This window comes from Entelurus aequoreus, linkage group LG17, assembly GCF_033978785.1.
Source record: "Entelurus aequoreus isolate RoL-2023_Sb linkage group LG17, RoL_Eaeq_v1.1, whole genome shotgun sequence".
Taxonomy (NCBI): Eukaryota; Metazoa; Chordata; class Actinopteri; order Syngnathiformes; family Syngnathidae; genus Entelurus; species Entelurus aequoreus.
This window is the reverse complement of record NC_084747.1, coordinates 23,874,362-23,892,962: the sequence shown is the minus strand read 5'-3', so window position 1 is coordinate 23,892,962 and position 18,601 is coordinate 23,874,362.

Below are 18,601 nucleotides of genomic sequence, written 5' to 3'. Positions count from 1 at the left end.
CCTTCCTCTGGTGGGCCAACATGGTGCTCACCTTCCTCTGGTGGGCCAACATGGTGCTCACCTTCCTCTGGTGGGCCAACATGGTGCTCACCTTCCTCTGGTGGGCCAACATGGTGCTCACCTTCCTCTGGTGGGCCAACATGGTGCTCACCTTCCTCTGGTGGGCCAACATGGTGCTCACCTTCCTCTGGTGGGCCAACATGGTGCTCACCTTCCTCTGGTGGGCCAACATGGTGCTCACCTTCCTCTGGTGGGCCAACATGGTGCTCACCTTCCTCTGGTGGGCCAACATGGTGCTCACCTTCCTCTGGTGGGCCAACATGGTGCTCACCTTCCTCTGGTGGGCCAACATGGTGCTCACCTTCCTCTGGTGGGCCAAAGCCTCTTCCTTGTCGCTCAGCTGCAAAACAAGATGGAACCTCCTCATATCACTTGCTCTCCACCAAATCTAGAAGTATAAAGAAGTACAAGTAAGAGTACTTGGAGATGTTTAGTGGCAGAGGAATACTACCTCAACTGCAACTACATAAATAAGTTCTTGTGGGTCATGTCCTGTTTTGGCCCACCTCCTCCAGTCAGGACAAAGAAGCAGAATGGAGTTCATACCAAGTCCAGAAGTTCATAAAGAGCATCTGGAAGAGCAGCAGACATCTTGGCTTCCTTGTGGGACGGAAGAAGGTTCTCACCGACAGCCCCTGAAGAACCTGCCAACAAATACACATGGAAGTACTACCACAACTAAAGTACTACCACAACTAAAGTACTACCACAACTAAAGTACTACCACAACTAAAGTACCACCACAACTAAAGTACTAAGTGTCTCAGGTTCTCACTGACAGCCCCTGAAGAACCTGCCAACAAATACACATGGAAGTACTACCACAACTGAAGTACTACCACAACTAAAGTACTACCACAACTAAAGTACTAAGTGTCTCAGGTTCTCACTGACAGCCCCTGAAGAACCTGCCAACAAATACACATGGAAGTACTACCACAACTAAAGTACTACCACAACTAAAGTACTACCACAACTAAAGTACTAAGTGTCTCAGGTTCTCACTGACAGCCCCTGAAGAACCTGCCAACAAATACACATGGAAGTAACACCACAACTAAAGTACTACCACAACTAAAGTACTACCACAACTAAAGTACTACCACAACTAAAGTACTACCACAACTAAAGTACTACCACAACTAAAGTACTAAGTAACTCAGGTTCTCACTGACAGCCCCTGAAGAACCTGCCAACAAATACACATGGAAGTACTACCACAACTAAAGTACTACCACAACTAAAGTACTAACACAACTAAAGTACGAACACAACTAAGGTATTAACACAATTAAAGTACTACCACAACTGAAGTACTACCAACCTAAAGTACTAACACAACTAAAGTACTACCACAACTAAAGTACGAACACAACTAAGGTATTAACACAATTAAAGTACTACCACAACTAAAGTACGAACACAACTAAGGTATTAACACAACTAAAGTACTACCACAACTAAAGTAAGAACAAAACTAAGGTATTAACACAACTAAAGTACTACCACAACTAAAGTACTAACACAACTAAAGTACTAACACAACTAAAGTACTACCACAACTAAAGTACGAACACAACTAAGGTACTAACACAAATAAAGTACTACCACAACTAAAGTACTACCACAATTAAGTACTAACACAACTAAAGTACTACCACAACTAAAGTACTAACACAACTAAAATACTAACACAACTAAAGTACTAACACAACTACAGTACAAACACCTCAATACTAACACAACTAAAGTACTACCACAACTAAAGTACTAACACCTCAATACTAGCACAACTAAAGTACTAACACAACTACAGTACAAACACCTCAATACTAACACAACTAAAGTACTACCACAACTAAAGTACTAACACAACTAAAGTACTACCACAACAAAGTACTACCACAACTAAAGTATTACCACAACTAAAGAACTAACACAACAAAAGTACTAACACAACTAAAGTACTACCACAACTAAGTACCAACACAACTAAAGTACTACCACAACTAAAGAACTAACACAACAAAAGTACTAACACAACTAAAGTACTACCACAACTAAGTACCAACACAACTAAAGTACTACCACAACTAAGTACCAACACAACTAAAGTACTACCACAACTAAGTACTAACACAACTAAAAAACTACCACAACTTAGGCACTACCAAAACTACAGTACTAAAACTACTAAAGTACTACCACAACTAAAGTACTATCCATCCATCCATTTTCTACCGCTTGTCCCTTTTGGTCATGGTCGCGGGGGGTCGCTGGAGCCTATCTCAGCTACAATCGGGCGGAAGGCGGGCTACACCCTGGACAAGTCACCACCTCATCACAGGGCCAACACAGACAGACAACATTCACACACTAGGAACCATTTAGTGTTGACAATCAACCTATCCCCATCTTTGGAGGTGGGAGGGGCCTATCCCCAGGTGCATGTCTTTGGAGGTGGGAGGGGCCTATCCCCAGGTGCATGTCTTTGGAGGTGGGAGGGGCGTATCCCCAGGTGCATGTCTTTGGAGGTGGGAGGGGCCTATCCCCAGGTGCATGTCTTTGGAGGTGGGAGGGGCCTATCCCCAGGTGCATGTCTTTGGAGGTGGGAGGGGCCTATCCCCAGGTGCATGTCTTTGGAGGTGGGAGGGACCTATACCCATGTGCATGTCTTTGGAGGTGGGAGGGGCCTATCCCCAGGTGCATGTCTTTGGAGGTGGGAGGGACCTATACCCATGTGCATGTCTTTGGAGGTGGGAGGGGCCTATACCCATGTGCATGTCTTTGGAGGTGGGAGGGGCCTATCCCCAGGTGCATGTCTTTGGGGGTGGGAGGGGCCTATCCCCATGTGCATGTCTTTGGGGGTGGGAGGGACCTATACCCATGTGCATGTCTTTGGAGGTGGGAGGGGCCTATACCCATGTGCATGTCTTTGGAGGTGGGAGGGGCCTATCCCCAGGTGCATGTCTTTGGAGGTGGGAGGGGCCTATCCCCAGGTGCATGTCTTTGGAGGTGGGAGGGGCCTATCCCCAGGTGCATGTCTTTGGAGGTGGGAGGGGCCTTTCCCCGGTTGCATGTCTTTGGAGGTGGGAGGGGCCTATCCCCATGTGCATGTCTTTGGAGGTGGGAGGGGCCTATCCCCAGGTGCATGTCTTTGGAGGTGGGAGGGGCCTATCCCCAGGTGCATGTCTTTGGAGGTGGGAGGGGCCTATCCCCATGTGCATGTCTTTGGAGGTGGGAGGGGCCTATCCCCAGGTGCATGTCTTTGGAGGTGGGAGGGGCCTATCCCCAGGTGCATGTCTTTGGAGGTGGGAGGGGCCTATCCCCAGGTGCATGTCTTTGGAGGTGGGAGGGGCCTATCCCCATGTGCATGTCTTTGGAGGTGGGAGGGACCTATACCCAGGTGCATGTCTTTGGAGGTGGGAGGGGCCTATCCCCAGGTGCATGTCTTTGGAGGTGGGAGGGGCCTATCCCCAGGTGCATGTCTTTGGAGGTGGGAGGGGCCTATCCCCAGGTGCATGTCTTTGGGGGTGGGAGGGGCCTATCCCCATGTGCATGTCTTTGGAGGTGGGAGGGGCCTATCCCCAGGTGCATGTCTTTGGAGGTGGGAGGGGCCTATCCCCATGTGCATGTCTTTGGAGGTGGGAGGGGCCTATCCCCATGTGCATGTCTTTGGAGGTGGGAGGGGCCTATACCCATGTGCATGTCTTTGGAGGTGGGAGGGGCCTATCCCCAGGTGCATGTCTTTGGAGGTGGGAGGGGCCTATCCCCAGGTGCATGTCTTTGGAGGTGGGAGGGGCCTATCCCCAGGTGCATGTCTTTGGGGGTGGGAGGGGCCTATCCCCATGTGCATGTCTTTGGAGGTGGGAGGGGCCTATCCCCAGGTGCATGTCTTTGGAGGTGGGAGGGGCCTATCCCCAGGTGCATGTCTTTGGAGGTGGGAGGGGCCTATCCCCAGGTGCATGTCTTTGGAGGTGGGAGGGGCCTATCCCCAGGTGCATGTCTTTGGAGGTGGGAGGGGCCTATCCCCAGGTGCATGTCTTTGGAGGTGGGAGGGGCCTATCCCCAGGTGCATGTCTTTGGGGGTGGGAGGGGCCTATCCCCAGGTGCATGTCTTTGGAGGTGGGAGGGGCCTATCCCCAGGTGCATGTCTTTGGAGGTGGGAGGGGCCTATCCCCAGGTGCATGTCTTTGGGGGTGGGAGGGGCCTATCCCCAGGTGCATGTCTTTGGAGGTGGGAGGGGCCTATCCCCAGGTGCATGTCTTTGGAGGTGGGAGGGGCCTATCCCCAGGTGCATGTCTTTGGAGGTGGGAGGGGCCTATCCCCAGGTGCATGTCTTTGGAGGTGGGAGGGGCCTATCCCCAGGTGCATGTCTTTGGGGGTGGGAGGGGCCTATCCCCAGGTGCATGTCTTTGGAGGTGGGAGGGGCCTATCCCAGGTGCATGTCTTTGGAGGTGGGAGGGGCCTATCCCCAGGTGCATGTCTTTATAGGTGGGAGGGGCCTATCCCCAGGTGCATGTCTTTGGAGGTGGGAGGGGCCTATCCCCAGGTGCATGTCTTTGGGGGTGGGAGGGGCCTATCCCCAGGTGCATGTCTTTGGAGGTGGGAGGGGCCTATCCCCAGGTGCATGTCTTTGGAGGTGGGAGGGGCCTATCCCCAGGTGCATGTCTTTGGGGGTGGGAGGGGGCCTATCCCCAGGTGCATGTCTTTGGGGGTGGGAGGGGCCTATCCCCAGGTGCATGTCTTTGGAGGTGGGAGGGGCCTATCCCCAGGTGCATGTCTTTGGAGGTGGGAGGGGCCTATCCCCAGGTGCATGTCTTTGGAGGTGGGAGGGGCCTATCCCCAGGTGCATGTCTTTATAGGTGGGAGGGGCCTATCCCCAGGTGCATGTCTTTGGAGGTGGGAGGGGCCTATCCCCAGGTGCATGTCTTTGGGGGTGGGAGGGGCCTATCCCCAGGTGCATGTCTTTGGAGGTGGGAGGGGCCTATCCCCAGGTGCATGTCTTTGGAGGTGGGAGGGGCCTATCCCCAGGTGCATGTCTTTGGGGGTGGGAGGGGCCTATCCCCAGGTGCATGTCTTTGGAGGTGGGAGGGGCCTATCCCCAGGTGCATGTCTTTGGAGGTGGGAGGGGCCTATCCCCAGGTGCATGTCTTTGGAGGTGGGAGGGGCCTATCCCCAGGTGCATGTCTTTGGAGGTGGGAGGGGCCTATCCCCAGGTGCATGTCTTTGGGGGTGGGAGGGGCCTATCCCCAGGTGCATGTCTTTGGAGGTGGGAGGGGCCTATCCCCAGGTGCATGTCTTTGGAGGTGGGAGGGGCCTATCCCCAGGTGCATGTCTTTGGAGGTGGGAGGGGCCTATCCCCAGGTGCATGTCTTTGGAGGTGGGAGGGGCCTATCCCCAGGTGCATGTCTTTATAGGTGGGAGGGGCCTATCCCCAGGTGCATGTCTTTGGGGGTGGGAGGGGCCTATCCCCAGGTGCATGTCTTTGGAGGTGGGAGGGGCCTATCCCCAGGTGCATGTCTTTGGAGGTGGGAGGGGCCTATCCCCAGGTGCATGTCTTTGGAGGTGGGAGGGGCCTATCCCCAGGTGCATGTCTTTATAGGTGGGAGGGGCCTATCCCCAGGTGCATGTCTTTGGAGGTGGGAGGGGCCTATCCCCAGGTGCATGTCTTTGGGGGTGGGAGGGGCCTATCCCCAGGTGCATGTCTTTGGAGGTGGGAGGGGCCTATCCCCAGGTGCATGTCTTTGGAGGTGGGAGGGGCCTATCCCCAGGTGCATGTCTTTGGGGGTGGGAGGGGCCTATCCCCAGGTGCATGTCTTTGGAGGTGGGAGGGGCCTATCCCCAGGTGCATGTCTTTGGAGGTGGGAGGGGCCTATCCCCAGGTGCATGTCTTTGGAGGTGGGAGGGGCCTATCCCCAGGTGCATGTCTTTGGAGGTGGGAGGGGCCTATCCCCAGGTGCATGTCTTTGGGGGTGGGAGGGGCCTATCCCCAGGTGCATGTCTTTGGAGGTGGGAGGGGCCTATCCCCAGGTGCATGTCTTTGGAGGTGGGAGGGGCCTATCCCCAGGTGCATGTCTTTGGAGGTGGGAGGGGCCTATCCCCAGGTGCATGTCTTTATAGGTGGGAGGGGCCTATCCCCAGGTGCATGTCTTTGGAGGTGGGAGGGGCCTATCCCCAGGTGCATGTCTTTGGGGGTGGGAGGGGCCTATCCCCAGGTGCATGTCTTTGGAGGTGGGAGGGGCCTATCCCCAGGTGCATGTCTTTGGAGGTGGGAGGGGCCTATCCCCAGGTGCATGTCTTTGGAGGTGGGAGGGGCCTATCCCCAGGTGCATGTCTTTGGAGGTGGGAGGGGCCTATCCCCAGGTGCATGTCTTTGGAGGTGGGAGGGGCCTATCCCCAGGTGCATGTCTTTGGAGGTGGGAGGGGCCTATCCCCAGGTGCATGTCTTTATAGGTGGGAGGGGCCTATCCCCAGGTGCATGTCTTTGGAGGTGGGAGGGGCCTATCCCCAGGTGCATGTCTTTGGAGGTGGGAGGGGCCTATCCCCATGTGCATGTCTTTGGAGGTGGGAGGGGCCTATCCCCAGGTGCATGTCTTTGGAGGTGGGAGGGGCCTATCCCCAGGTGCATGTCTTTGGAGGTGGGAGGGGCCTATCCCCAGGTGCATGTCTTTGGAGGTGGGAGGGGCCTATCCCCATGTGCATGTCTTTGGAGGTGGGAGGGGCCTATCCCCAGGTGCATGTCTTTGGAGGTGGGAGGGGCCTATCCCCAGGTGCATGTCTTTGGAGGTGGGAGGGGCCTATCCCCAGGTGCATGTCTTTGGGGGTGGGAGGGGCCTATCCCCATGTGCATGTCTTTGGAGGTGGGAGGGGCCTATCCCCAGGTGCATGTCTTTGGAGGTGGGAGGGGCCTATCCCCAGGTGCATGTCTTTGGAGGTGGGAGGGGCCTATCCCCAGGTGCATGTCTTTGGAGGTGGGAGGGGCCTATCCCCAGGTGCATGTCTTTGGAGGTGGGAGGGGCCTATCCCCAGGTGCATGTCTTTATAGGTGGGAGGGGCCTATCCCCAGGTGCATGTCTTTGGAGGTGGGAGGGGCCTATCCACAGGTGCATGTCTTTGGAGGTGGGAGGGGCCTATCCCCAGGTGCATGTCTTTGGAGGTGGGAGGGGCCTATCCCCAGGTGCATGTCTTTGGAGGTGGGAGGGGCCTATCCCCATGTGCATGTCTTTGGAGGTGGGAGGGACCTATCCCCAGGTGCATGTCTTTGGAGGTGGGAGGGGCCTATCCCCAGGTGCATGTCTTTGGAGGTGGGAGGGGCCTATCCCCAGGTGCATGTCTTTGGAGGTGGGAGGGGCCTATCCCCAGGTGCATGTCTTTGGAGGTGGGAGGGGCCTATCCCCAGGTGCATGTCTTTATAGGTGGGAGGGGCCTATCCCCAGGTGCATGTCTTTGGAGGTGGGAGGGGCCTATCCCCAGGTGCATGTCTTTGGGGGTGGGAGGGGCCTATCCCCAGGTGCATGTCTTTGGAGGTGGGAGGGGCCTATCCCCAGGTGCATGTCTTTGGAGGTGGGAGGGGCCTATCCCCAGGTGCATGTCTTTGGAGGTGGGAGGGGCCTATCCCCAGGTGCATGTCTTTGGAGGTGGGAGGGGCCTATCCCCAGGTGCATGTCTTTATAGGTGGGAGGGGCCTATCCCCAGGTGCATGTCTTTGGAGGTGGGAGGGGCCTATCCCCAGGTGCATGTCTTTGGGGGTGGGAGGGGCCTATCCCCAGGTGCATGTCTTTGGAGGTGGGAGGGGCCTATCCCCAGGTGCATGTCTTTGGAGGTGGGAGGGGCCTATCCCCAGGTGCATGTCTTTGGGGGTGGGAGGGGCCTATCCCCAGGTGCATGTCTTTGGAGGTGGGAGGGGCCTATCCCCAGGTGCATGTCTTTGGAGGTGGGAGGGGCCTATCCCCAGGTGCATGTCTTTGGAGGTGGGAGGGGCCTATCCCCAGGTGCATGTCTTTGGAGGTGGGAGGGGCCTATCCCCAGGTGCATGTCTTTGGGGGTGGGAGGGGCCTATCCCCAGGTGCATGTCTTTGGAGGTGGGAGGGGCCTATCCCCAGGTGCATGTCTTTGGAGGTGGGAGGGGCCTATCCCCAGGTGCATGTCTTTGGAGGTGGGAGGGGCCTATCCCCAGGTGCATGTCTTTATAGGTGGGAGGGGCCTATCCCCAGGTGCATGTCTTTGGAGGTGGGAGGGGCCTATCCCCAGGTGCATGTCTTTGGGGGTGGGAGGGGCCTATCCCCAGGTGCATGTCTTTGGAGGTGGGAGGGGCCTATCCCCAGGTGCATGTCTTTGGAGGTGGGAGGGGCCTATCCCCAGGTGCATGTCTTTGGGGGTGGGAGGGGCCTATCCCCAGGTGCATGTCTTTGGAGGTGGGAGGGGCCTATCCCCAGGTGCATGTCTTTGGAGGTGGGAGGGGCCTATCCCCAGGTGCATGTCTTTGGAGGTGGGAGGGGCCTATCCCCAGGTGCATGTCTTTGGAGGTGGGAGGGGCCTATCCCCAGGTGCATGTCTTTATAGGTGGGAGGGGCCTATCCCCAGGTGCATGTCTTTGGAGGTGGGAGGGGCCTATCCCCAGGTGCATGTCTTTGGGGGTGGGAGGGGCCTATCCCCAGGTGCATGTCTTTGGAGGTGGGAGGGGCCTATCCCCAGGTGCATGTCTTTGGAGGTGGGAGGGGCCTATCCCCAGGTGCATGTCTTTGGGGGTGGGAGGGGCCTATCCCCAGGTGCATGTCTTTGGAGGTGGGAGGGGCCTATCCCCAGGTGCATGTCTTTGGAGGTGGGAGGGGCCTATCCCCAGGTGCATGTCTTTGGAGGTGGGAGGGGCCTATCCCCAGGTGCATGTCTTTGGGGGTGGGAGGGGCCTATCCCCAGGTGCATGTCTTTGGAGGTGGGAGGGGACTATCCCCAGGTGCATGTCTTTGGAGGTGGGAGGGGCCTATCCCCAGGTGCATGTCTTTGGAGGTGGGAGGGGCCTATCCCCAGGTGCATGTCTTTATAGGTGGGAGGGGCCTATCCCCAGGTGCATGTCTTTGGAGGTGGGAGGGGCCTATCCCCAGGTGCATGTCTTTGGGGGTGGGAGGGGCCTATCCCCAGGTGCATGTCTTTGGAGGTGGGAGGGGCCTATCCCCAGGTGCATGTCTTTGGAGGTGGGAGGGGCCTATCCCCAGGTGCATGTCTTTGGAGGTGGGAGGGGCCTATCCCCAGGTGCATGTCTTTGGAGGTGGGAGGGGCCTATCCCCAGGTGCATGTCTTTATAGGTGGGAGGGGCCTATCCCCAGGTGCATGTCTTTGGAGGTGGGAGGGGCCTATCCCCAGGTGCATGTCTTTGGGGGTGGGAGGGGCCTATCCCCAGGTGCATGTCTTTGGGGGTGGGAGGGGCCTATCCCCAGGTGCATGTCTTTGGAGGTGGGAGGGGCCTATCCCCAGGTGCATGTCTTTGGGGGTGGGAGGGGCCTATCCCCAGGTGCATGTCTTTGGAGGTGGGAGGGGCCTATCCCCAGGTGCATGTCTTTGGAGGTGGGAGGGGCCTATCCCCAGGTGCATGTCTTTGGAGGTGGGAGGGGCCTATCCCCAGGTGCATGTCTTTGGAGGTGGGAGGGGCCTATCCCCAGGTGCATGTCTTTGTAGGTGGGAGGGGCCTATCCCCAGGTGCATGTCTTTGGAGGTGGGAGGGGCCTATCCCCAGGTGCATGTCTTTGGAGGTGGGAGGGGCCTATCCCCAGGTGCATGTCTTTGGAGGTGGGAGGGGCCTATCCCCAGGTGCATGTCTTTGGAGGTGGGAGGGGCCTATCCCCAGGTGCATGTCTTTGGGGGTGGGAGGGGCCTATCCCCAGGTGCATGTCTTTGGAGGTGGGAGGGGCCTATCCCCAGGTGCATGTCTTTGGAGGTGGGAGGGGCCTATCCCCAGGTGCATGTCTTTGGAGGTGGGAGGGGCCTATCCCCAGGTGCATGTCTTTGGAGGTGGGAGGGGCCTATCCCCAGGTGCATGTCTTTGGAGGTGGGAGGGGCCTATCCCCAGGTGCATGTCTTTATAGGTGGGAGGGGCCTATCCCCAGGTGCATGTCTTTGGAGGTGGGAGGGGCCTATCCCCAGGTGCATGTCTTTGGGGGTGGGAGGGGCCTATCCCCAGGTGCATGTCTTTGGAGGTGGGAGGGGCCTATCCCCAGGTGCATGTCTTTGGAGGTGGGAGGGGCCTATCCCCAGGTGCATGTCTTTGGGGGTGGGAGGGGCCTATCCCCAGGTGCATGTCTTTGGAGGTGGGAGGGGCCTATCCCCAGGTGCATGTCTTTGGAGGTGGGAGGGGCCTATCCCCAGGTGCATGTCTTTGGAGGTGGGAGGGGCCTATCCCCAGGTGCATGTCTTTGGAGGTGGGAGGGGCCTATCCCCAGGTGCATGTCTTTGGAGGTGGGAGGGGCCTATCCCCAGGTGCATGTCTTTGGAGGTGGGAGGGGCCTATCCCCAGGTGCATGTCTTTGGAGGTGGGAGGGGCCTATCCCCAGGTGCATGTCTTTGGAGGTGGGAGGGGCCTATCCCCAGGTGCATGTCTTTGGAGGTGGGAGGGGCCTATCCCCAGGTGCATGTCTTTGGAGGTGGGAGGGGCCTATCCCCAGGTGCATGTCTTTGGAGGTGGGAGGGGCCTATCCCCAGGTGCATGTCTTTGGAGGTGGGAGGGGCCTATCCCCAGGTGCATGTCTTTGGAGGTGGGAGGGGCCTATCCCCAGGTGCATGTCTTTGGAGGTGGGAGGGGCCTATCCCCAGGTGCATGTCTTTGGAGGTGGGAGGGGCCTATCCCCAGGTGCATGTCTTTGGAGGTGGGAGGAAGCCTGAGTAGAAGCCACACAGTCACGGAGAGAACATGCAAACTCCACACAGAAAGATCCCGAGGCCGGGATTGAACCCAGGACCTTCGTATTGTGAGGCACATGCACTAACCCCTCTACCTCCGTGCTGCCCAACTAAAGTACTAACACAACTAAAGTACTAACACAACTAAAGTACTAATAAAACTAAAGTACTACAACAACTAAAGTACTACAACAACTAAAGTACTAAAACAACTAAAGTAGTACCCTTACTAAAGTACTACCACAATTAAGTACTACCACAACTAAAGTACTACCACAACTAATAATGATAATGTAATAAATAGGTAATATGTAATACACAACTAAAGTACGAACACAACTTAAGTACTAATACAACAAAAGTACTACCACAACTAAGTACTACCACAACTAAAGTACTGACACAACTAAAGTACTTACATGACTAAAGTACTACCACAACTAAAGTACTACAACAACTAAAGTACTAAAAAAAATAAAGTACTGCTACACTAACTAAAGTACTACCACAACTAAAGTACTACCACAACTAAAGTACTACAACAACTAAAGTACTAAAAAAAATAAAGTACTGCTACACTAACTAAAGTACTACCACAACTAAAGTACTAACACAACTAAAGTACGAACTCAACTAAAGTACTACCACAACTAAAGTACTAACACAACTAAAGTACTACAACAACTAAAGTACTACCACAACTGAAGTACTAATGCAATTAAAGTACTACCACAACTAAAGCCTGAGTAGGCATGAAAAACAGCTCAGCTTTGTTTGGTAGTGTAATGTAGCCATGCAGTAGTGCAGTACTCTGTGAAAGTATACTTACCTTTCAGGATGTTATTTGGAGTGAACAGCATCAAGTTGTCACTGCGGTTCTTCATTTGTTGCTCAAAAGTGATACAAAAAGCGTCAGAAAGCATGAATGCTTCTTCTCTCCTCCAACACTCAGCCTCCAGCTGGGAAGTAGCAGTACACACTAAGTACACACTCAAATACTACTACCTTTTACACTCCTATCTCCTCATCCTCCTGGGGGCGGGGGAAAAGTACTACATCACTACATTAAAATCATTTAGTCAATGAGTACTACATCAAAGACTTTAGTCAATGAGTACTACATCAAATACTTTAGTCAATGAGTACTACATCACTACATCAAAGACTTTAGTCAATGAGTATTACATCACTACTTCAAAGAATTTAGTCAATGAGTACTACATCAAAGACTTTAGTCAATGAGTACTACATCACTACATCAAAGACTTTAGTCAATGAGTATTACATCACTACTTCAAAGAATTTAGTCAATGAGTACTACATCAAAGACTTTAGTCAATGAATACTACATCACTACATCATACGGATTATTTATATATATATATATACAGTATATATTTATATATATATATATATAAGAAATACTTGAAAATATATACACCCCCGCTACCCCCTCCCCCCCACCCCACCTCAACCCCGCCCACATCTCCCGAATTCGAAGGTCTCAAGGTTGGCAAGTATGGCCTGGTGCTGATGCTGTTCTGGCAGATTTGATGACCTCTTTATCTTCCTTCAGGGTGGCTTCACTGATGTGGAACAGGGTGCAGGGTTCTGGTGGGCATATGAGGGCTGCACAGTGGCCGAGGTCTGGATGTGGAACAGGGTGCAGGGTTCTGGTGGGCATATGAGGGCTGCACAGTGGCCGAGGTCTGGATGTGGAACAGGATGTGGAACTGGATGTGGAACAGGGTGCAGGGTTCTGGTGGGCATATGAGGGCTGCACAGTGGCCGAGGTCTGGATGTGGAACAGGATGTGGAACTGGATGTGGAACAGGGTGCAGGGTTCTGGTGGGCATATGAGGGCTGCACAGTGGCCGAGGTCTGGATGTGGAACAGGATGTGGAACTGGATGTGGAACAGGGTGCAGGGTTCTGGTGGGCATATGAGGGCTGCACAGTGGCCGAGGTCTGGATGTGGAACAGGATGTGGAACAGGGTGCAGGGTTCTGGTGGGCATATGAGGGCTGCACAGTGGCCGAGGTCTGGCTCTCTCCTGCCGTCGCTGTAGGTGTTGTTGATGTGGAGGTTGATGACCTCCTCCGGACATGAGAGCTGACCACTGCCTTTCTCTCCCAGCTGCTTCTTTGTTAATCCATGAAGGCACTGCGCTTTCCTTGCCTCTCTTTCTGTGCCACTCGGCACGTCGCAGGGTGAGTAGCCTATCCCTTACCACACCCCTTCAGTTCTGCCAAGGCTGCCTTCTCATCGTCGCTCGCCTTCCTGCACTGGCTCCTGAGTACTCTCAGTTCTTGTCTGAGTTGGGAAATCTTGGTTTCTCGCCGGTTTGGAATTGTTGCTGCAGTTGTAGTCTTGGTGGCGCGTTGTTGCTTCATGCCAAACCTGACTGATGCAATTCTAATGATGAACATGCTCATTGTCTTCAGCCTCTAGTCCACATCGCTACATTACTACGGCACAGTATTTCCTTAAATAGTACTACATCACAACATTGCTGTATTTAGTCAATGAATAAAACATCACTACATCATTGTATTTAGTCAATTAATATTACATCACCACATCACTACATCATTGTATTTAGTCAATTAATATTACAGCACTACATTACTACATCATTGTATTTATTCAATTAATATTACATCACTACATTACTACATCATTGTATTTAGTCAATTAATATTACATCACTACATTACTACATCACAGTATTTTGTCAAATAGTACTACATCACTACATTACTGTATTTAGTCAATAAATATTACATAGCTACATAACTACATCATTGTATTTAATCAATGAGTATTACATAACTACATTACCGTATTTAGTCAATGAGTATTACACCACTATATAACTACATCATTGTATTTAATCAATGAGCATTACACCACTATATAACTACATCATTGTATTTAGTCAATGAGCATTACACCACTATATAACTACATCATTGTATTTAGTCAATGAGCATTACACCACTATATAACTACATCATTGTATTTAGTCAATGAGCATTACACCACTATATAACTACATCATTGTATTTAGTCAATGAATATTGCATGACTACATAACTACCTGGTGATTATTGGTACATCAATATATGCAAGATGGCGGCAGTATGTGCTGTGTCTCTCGCTGTCAGCTCACTGCTCGTGTATGGCCGCTAAACGCTGTGTGATCTTTGCCCCTCTCCCACGGATGTGGTTCATTTCGAGGGTGGTTCATTTCGAGGGTGGTTCATTTCGAGGGTGGTTCATTTCGAGGGTGGTTCATTTCGAGGGTGGTTCATTTCGAGGGTGGTTCATTTCAAGGGTGGTTCATTTCGAGGGTGGTTCATTTCGAGGGTGGTTCATTTCGAGGGTGGTTCATTTCGAGGGTGGTTCATTTCGAGGGTGGTTCATTTCGAAGGTGGTTCATTTCGAGGGTGGTTCATTTCAAGGGTGGTTCATTTCGAGGGTGGTTCATTTCGAGGGTGGTTCATTTCGAGGGTGGTTCATTTCGAGGGTGGTTCATTTCGAGGGTGGTTCATTTCGAGGGTGGTTCATTTCGAGGGTGGTTTTTCGACGTCCCAGTCGTCTCACTCACCCGGCCAGATTCCTGCCTTCCTTTCCCGTCCCCTGGCTCTTCTCCCCCGGCGAAAGCGTCGCGGCAAACATGGCGGCCAGCTGGTGCAAGTTAGGGCCCTCCTGGCCCGGCTTCCCGTGGCTTCCCGAAGGAGGAATGGTGCGGTACCCGGTCTCTTCCTGCACCCGTGCTCGCTGGATCCCGTCGGCTCCTGGCTTGTTCCTGTCGTCGGTTTGGAGGGGGAGGCTCGCCACCATCGCTCCTGCTCTCCCCGCCCCCGGAGGCACGGGGTGAATTCCCGCCACCTGCGGGCTCTGTGTCGGGCCGCACCCGGATCAGTTGCTGCCTCGGACGTGCCGGCCCCCGCCAGGTTTGGTCTTGTTTGATCTCTGACAAACAAAACGTTTATCCTGAAGGATTTCTTCACTTCCTGTGGACTGGACTTCCTCTGTGTGACGGAGACATGGCTGAGAACTGGTGAGTCCGTCCCTCTTAATGAACTTTCACCACCGGAGTGCTCCTACTTTAAATCTCCGCGGTCATCCGGTCGAAAAGGAGGAGGATTAGCTGTCGTTTTTAAAAGTGGCTTTAAATGCCGTCAGATCCGCCTGCAATCCTCCTTTTCAAGCTTCCAACTGTGCATGTTTCAACTGATGTGGTCTTGTGTGTCGTTGTCTATCCACCACCCGAGTACCAGAAAGACTTTATAACCCACTTTTATGAATTTCTGGCTGAAATCCTGCCTAAATATGATCGTGTCCTGATTGTTGATGATTGTAATATTCACACCTGCTGACCAGGAGCTTCCTGATTGTCTTTGACTCATTTAACTTTGTACAGTCTGTGTCGGGTTGTATTGGTGATGAAACGTGTTACAAGTTGTATTGGTGATGAAACGTGTTACAAGTTGTATTGGTGATGAAACGTGTTACAAGTTGTATTGGTGATGAAACGTGTTACAAGTTGTATTGGTGATGAAACGTGTTACAAGTTGTATTGGTGATGAAACGTGTTACAAGTTGTATTGGTGATGAAACGTGTTGCAAGTCGTATTGGTGATGAAACGTGTTACAAGTTGTATTGGTGATGAAACGTGTTACAAGTTGTATTGGTGATGAAACGTGTTACAAGTTGTATTGGTGATGAAACGTGTTACAAGTTGTATTGGTGATGAAACGTGTTACAAGTTGTATTGGTGATGAAACGTGTTACAAGTTGTATTGGTGATGAAACGTGTTACAAGTTGTATTGGTGATGAAACGTGTTACAAGTTGTATTGGTGATGAAACGTGTTACAAGTTGTATTGGTGATGAAACGTGTTACAAGTTGTATTGGTGATGAAACGTGTTACAAGTTGTATTGGTGATGAAACGTGTTACAAGTTGTATTGGTGATGAAACGTGTTACAAGTTGTATTGGTGATGAAACGTGTTACAAGTTGTATTGGTGATGAAACGTGTTACAAGTTGTATTGGTGATGAAACGTGTTACAAGTTGTATTGGTGATGAAACGTGTTACAAGTTGTATTGGTGATGAAACGTGTTACAAGTTGTATTGGTGATGAAACGTGTTACAAGTTGTATTGGTGATGAAACGTGTTACAAGTTGTATTGGTGATGAAACGTGTTACAAGTTGTATTGGTGATGAAACGTGTTACAAGTTGTATTGGTGATGAAACGTGTTACAAGTTGTATTGGTGATGAAACGTGTTACAAGTTGTATTGGAGATGAAACGTGTTGCAAGTTGTATTGGTGATGAAACGTGTTACAAGTTGTATTGGTGATGAAACGTGTTACAAGTTGTATTGGTGATGAAAGGTGTTACAAGTTGTATTGGTGATGAAACGTGTTACAAGTTGTATTGGTGATGAAACGTGTTACAAGTTGTATTGGTGATGAAACGTGTTACAAGTTGTATTGGTGATGAAACGTGTTACAAGTTGTATTGGTGATGAAACGTGTTACAAGTTGTATTGGTGATGAAACGTGTTACAAGTTGTATTGGTGATGAAACGTGTTACAAGTTGTATTGGTGATGAAACGTGTTACAAGTTGTATTGGTGATGAAACGTGTTACAAGTTGTATTGGTGATGAAACGTGTTGCAAGTTGTATTGGTGATGAAACGTGTTACAAGTTGTATTGGTGATGAAACGTGTTACAAGTTGTATTGGTGATGAAAGGTGTTACAAGTTGTATTGGTGATGAAACGTGTTACAAGTTGTATTGGTGATGAAACGTGTTACAAGTTGTATTGGTGATGAAACGTGTTACAAGTTGTATTGGTGATGAAACGTGTTACAAGTTGTATTGGTGATGAAACGTGTTACAAGTTGTATTGGTGATGAAACGTGTTGCAAGTTGTATTGGTGATGAAACGTGTTACAAGTTGTATTGGTGATGAAACGTGTTACAAGTTGTATTGGTGATGAAAGGTGTTACAAGTTGTATTGGTGATGAAACGTGTTACAAGTTGTATTGGTGATGAAACGTGTTTGGCAACATTTACCTCCTGCTGAAGTTGGAGCAGCTTCTTCTGGCAAGCTCTTCTCTGCATGCACGGACAGGGTTCAGTACAACAGTGACACCTGCAGGCTCCTCTCTGCACTGCAGGCTGAAGTTGGCAGCACTCATGCAGCCTCCACACTGTACACACATCCATGCACACAAAGACAAGATCATTGTGTCAAGTTGGCAGCACTCATGCAGCCTCCACACTGCACACACATCCATGCACACAAAGACAAGATCATTGTGTCAAGTTGGCAGCACTCATGCAGCCTCCACACTGCACACACATCCATGCACACAAAGACAATATCATTGTGTCAAGTTGGCAGCACTCATGCAGCCTCCACACTGCACACACATCCATGCACACAAAGACAAGATCATTGTGTCAAGTTGGCAGCACTCATGCAGCTTCCACACTGTACACACACATCCATGCACACAAAGACAAGATCATTGTGTCAAGTTGGCAGCACTCATGCAGCCTCCACACTGCACACACATCCATGCACACAAAGACAAGATCATTGTGTCAAGTTGGCAGCACTCATGCAGCCTCCACACTGCACACACATCCATGCACACAAAGACAATATCATTGTGTCAAGTTGGCAGCACTCATGCAGCCTCCACACTGCACACACATCCATGCACACAAAGACAAGATCATTGTGTCAAGTTGGCAGCACTCATGCAGCTTCCACACTGTACACACACATCCATGCACACAAAGACAAGATCATTGTGTCAAGTTGGCAGCACTCATGCAGCCTCCACACTGCACACACATCCATGCACACAAAGACAAGATCATTGTGTCAAGTTGGCAGCACTCATGCAGCCTCCACACTGCACACACATCCATGCACACAAAGACAAGATCATTGTGTCAAGTTGGCAGCACTCATGCAGCCTCCACACTGCACACACATCCATGCACACAAAGACAAGATCATTGTGTCAAGTTGGCAGCACTCATGCAGCCTCCACACTGCACACACATCCATGCACACAAAGACAAGATCATTGTGTCAAGTTGGCAGCACTCATGCAGCCTCCACACTGCACACACATCCATGCACACAAAGACACGATCATTGTGTCAAGTTGGCAGCACTCATGCAGCCTCCACACTGCACACACATCCATGCACACAAAGACAAGATCATTGTGTCAAGTTGGCAGCACTCATGCAGCCTCCACACTGCACACACATCCATGCACACAAAGACAAGATCATTGTGTCAAGTTGGCAGCACTCATGCAGCCTCCACACTGCACACACATCCATGCACACAAAGACACGATCATTGTGTCAAGTTGGCAGCACTCATGCAGCCTCCACACTGCACACACATCCATGCACACAAAGACACAATTGTTGTGTCAAGTTGGCAGCACTCATGCAGCCTCCACACTGCACACACATCCATGCACAGAAAGACACGGTCATTGTGTCAAGCATGTGGTGAGGCTGCATGAGTGCTGCGAGCACTGGAGAGCTGAGGTTCATTAATAGAAGAATGAATAGGTATTTAGAAAGTACT